Genomic DNA, 4531 nt, shown 5'->3' on the forward strand with positions numbered 1-4531 from the left:
CCTCTGACCGATCACTGCCTTCATGTGGCATGGCTAGTTAAAGCTGTGCTGCAGACAAAGCTCAGGTGACAGCCCCCATCCTATGAGGTGTTCCGTGCCCTCCGAAATGGTGATGTGTCCCAGGAAAAGTCAGAACGTATCGGAGCCATACCCAGCTTAACTTCCCTTGACAAAATTAAATCTTGATTTCTTATTTTGTAGACAATATCTGCACAAATCTTTCTGAATTAAGACGTAATGCCTTTTTCATGCAAAGCCAGTCCAATGCTGTATGCTAGAAAAGACAAGTACCAGTAAAGAAAAATCTGTGAAAAGTAATAAAAGAATCTGAATTTACTGTAGCTTGTTATTATAAGATAGTAAGATTCCAAAATATGTTTGTTTTGAATTATTTGATAATGATAGTTTAAAACTGAGCTAATTACATCTATGTAATGGAGCAAGTATTAATGTTGCTTTAAAACAAGAAAAAACACTGAACTTTGTCTGTTGCTTTGAGGTATTTATTGCCTTTGTGTTTTTTCATCCTCTGTGTGTTCTGAAGATTGCTCCTTCAGGTGGCATAGAATTTCTAGATATACTTAATTTTTTAACTCTGTAGCAGAAATGGATTTGATCTCATCAAATTACTCAACTTCGCTGCAGTCCCTGGAGTTAAGCCAGAAATGACTTTTGGCTCATGCAGTAGCCTATTTTCCTGATTTTAAGATTATTAAGAAGTGTTTCCTTGCTCACAGGAAAAGAGGTATGGTATCTAGAGCAGACACTGAATCATGCAATTCAGCTGAGTTATCTTTTAGTCTATTAATAAAATATATCGAGTCTGCTTCTAGCCTCTGAGGTTTTGTGATATTTATAGCACTTCCTCTAAGTGGAGAGTATTGATGTAATTTAAATATTTATCGTACATATATTGATACATATACTAATTGAAAGCTCTTGTTTTAGTAAGTTAAATGCAGATTTTTTCTGGTATGTTTTTCTTGTTCTGAATTAGTCTTGATATCAGAAAGTCTTATAATAGTCAATACAAATAATATCAATGTTACAGATTTTTTAAAATTTTTTTTTAAATGTATGTCTTGGGCAAAGATATTTGTTGACTCAGATCAAGAGTCAATATTTGTGGCTACACAGTTTCTTCAAGCAAGGTAAAAATCGGAGTGCAAGATGATAGACTATTCAAAACTCCTTTTTGACAAACAGGGGCTCTAGAAATGATGCAGCCCCAAAACTTGTATAATAACATTTGCAGAAGAAATGATAGTTTTGGTAGTGCTAGCTTGTGAATAATAGGAAAGTATTACTTTCTTGTTTGAGATGTAAACGAGGCAGAGCTCTGGAATTGCGTTTGCGGTCACTTTCTCAGATGTCATTGCAGTAGGTTAATTAGGCCTGATTAGTGTCTGTGTCTTTCGACAAGGGCAGTGGCTTCCACAGATGTCTATCTAATAGTTTATCTATCAACATCTGCACAGTGTGACTCTTACCTACTGTTCTTGTTGGTATCAGCCAGTCATACTAAAGTCAAAGTATGACTTCTGCACACCTCTGTGCTACTTATTCCACTTTGAGGGAGATGAGTGCAAATCTGGGGTGGCTCCCTGAAAATATATTTCACTGTTGCTTCACATTTTGGATAAACAGTTGGACCAATGAAGTAGAACCCATACTTCCAACCTTCTGCCATGCGAGTCAAAGCAGAATCAATTTGCAAATAGGAATTTTCTAACTGTGAAGCTCTGTTTTTCTGTTTATTTTCTGTGGCCTACTTTTCCTACATAACTCCTAACAGTATGATTGTAACTATGCAGGATGCACTTACGAAAGCCAGACCTGCCAAAACTAGCTTTTCTTTCTTGTTGCTTCAGGAAGAACAAGTGCATCTTTTCCTCTTTTACCTTGAATTTCAGGCTATTGACACTAAATTTTCAAAAGTATTAATGACAGCTACAAAGTTCTTAGGGGGAAAAAAAAGTCAGTATTCCATTGAAGTTCTCTTCTTGTCTTGATCTTTTATTTATGCCACTTCTTTAGTCAATCATCCCCCATCGGGGGGGATACTCAGTCATTCCACAAACTTGTATGTATTGCCACTAAAGTAATAGTTATATTTAACTGATAAAAAATATTTTAAGTGTGCACATACATAATATATACCTATTTGGTCTGAAGTGTGTACCAAAATGTCGTGTCTGTCATTATGTTTCTAGGAAAAACGTTAACACTCAATACCTGCAGGTTCCTGTGAGTGGTTACATATAGCTTTATTGGTCATGTGGAAATGATTATTTCATGTTCAATATCTAAATGACATTAGCACACAATATAGGGTGAGACTGCCCGAGGTCAATGTAAATGAATGCTTCAGGTGTTTGGTGTTAAGTTTTGAGTAGTTCTAGTTCATACATGCTGTTAATACACAAGTACAGTATTTAGTTTGATATTCTTCATATAAGAAAATAACTGTACTTCATTGAGACCTCAGACAATGGCAATGCTGGATATTAGAAACTTAATGATATGCAATAGGAGCTTACGGTAATGCTTTGCTCACATTTATGTCATACTTCTATGTATTTCATTCAATAACTAGTACAGATAGTTATTACTTGCATGTTCTGATTAGCGATAAAAGAATGTTGCACTCACTGTACTTTAGACAAAGAGGTAAGGATGAGTACGAGTAGAAAAACAGAATCAAAGGCCATACTTCTTAGCAGTATTACATTGCTGGGATGCAGTGAGCTCAGCAACATTCACTTTCCTTATTCGAGAAAGGAGTAAAGTATGTTCAAACCATGCCTATACTAAGACGTATTAGCTGTACTAACAAAACATGTTTATATTTGGACCTACCTCGTTTAACATGTTTATCTATTAGGTGGAGGCAGCAGAGTACACCCTCACCAAGTTTCCAGATGGCCCCAAACTGTGGGGACCACCTGGTATTCTTGAGTGTGGGCTGCCGTTCAGAGAGGCTGGAGGAAGGGTGTGACAGGGATCTTATGAAATTCGACAAGGACAAATGTAAAGTACTGCACATAGGAAGGAATAGCCCCTTGTCACCATACAGGCCAGGGAGCAACTCTGCTAAGAAGGACCTGGGATCTTCGCAGAGAGCAAGCTGAGCATGGGCCAGCAACATCCTGGGCTGTATTAACAGGAACATGGCCAGCAGATGGAGAGAAGTGATTATACCCTTCTACTCTGCAGTGATGAAAATACAAATAGGTTGTATTTAGGTACTCTAGTCCAGTTCTAGGCTCCCCAGTACAAGAAAGACATGGATAAACTGGAGAGGTCAGCAAAGGGCCACTGAGATGTCCGGGGGCTGGAGTCCTGGCTCTGTGGGAAGAGCCTGAGGAGACTGAGCTTGCTCAGTTGGAAGAAGAGCAGGTGTTGTGGGGACCCAAAGGAGGCGTCTGCTCTCCTGGTACCTACAGAGTTTATCAAGAAAATGGGGCCAGGCTCCTCATAGTGGGGGGATGAGAGACACCAGGCACAAAATAAATGAGAAAGGCTTGGACTGGTTTGAATAGCAAAAGCTTCCTCCCTGAGGACAGCCAGGTGGCAGAGCAGGCTGCCCAGGGAGTTTGTGCAGTCTCTGGAGTAACCTGGGCTGAGTTTGTAGCTGAACTTGCTTGGAGAAAGAGGTTGGACTATAGGTCCCTGAGGTCCCTTCCTACCCCACTTGTTCTGTGGTTCAGAGAACCTACCATGCAATCAGTAATCTTTACACATGCAAGTCACAGTAGTGCCTAGCCCTTTTTCAAACACCAGTTAGTCTATCTTCAGACAACATAGCACATTAGCTTTATTAATTGCCCTTTGAGCAAGGCTACTAAGTTTCTGCTATAAGGCTGAAACGCACTTTCCATGGTTGTGTACTGACTGAATACGCACTAGGAAAGCAAGGCTCAATTCAGAGGCTCTTGTTTTCACTGCGGCTCTCTCGTGGAGCGCCTACCTGCTGCCATTTTCTATCCATTTGTTCTTACACCACTTGTCATTTAAGTAGTTTCTTTTGCATTTACTCCACTGATTGATTTACGAAGCAATTATGAAGCAAAAACCTCTAGAAGTTTCCTCGTTGTTCTGTTAGGCTAAACAATCCAAGCTCTTTCAGTCTTCCCTCGGGTCCCTACACTAGGGGCTCTTCCCACAGCGTCAACGCAGACCTCGACCGCCGCTGACTCGAATGAGCTGAAGTGCATCCCAATTCGGCCTTTTGCAGCGCTGTTGGCATTTCTCTCCTCGCACTGGAAACGCTTAGTCAGACGCAGCTGCCTTAAGTGCGGGAGGGAAGAGCTGATCCGACCCGCAGGGATGCAGCTGCTTCCCGCCCTCTTCCCGAAGCGGCCCCGTTCCCCGTCCCCGCCCCTGAGGCGCTCCCCGCCTCCCTCCTCCCACTCGCCGCCGAGGCGTGGCGGGCCCGGGCCGCCTCCTTCCCTGGCAGCTGAGGGCGTTGGCGGCAGCGCCGGAGGTGCTTCCCGTCCGCGCCCGGGCCGCGGGAGCCGAGGGGCGAGCG

The sequence above is a fragment of the Tauraco erythrolophus genome, chromosome 10, assembly GCF_009769465.1.
Source record: "Tauraco erythrolophus isolate bTauEry1 chromosome 10, bTauEry1.pri, whole genome shotgun sequence".
In the NCBI taxonomy this organism is placed as follows: domain Eukaryota; kingdom Metazoa; phylum Chordata; class Aves; order Musophagiformes; family Musophagidae; genus Tauraco; species Tauraco erythrolophus.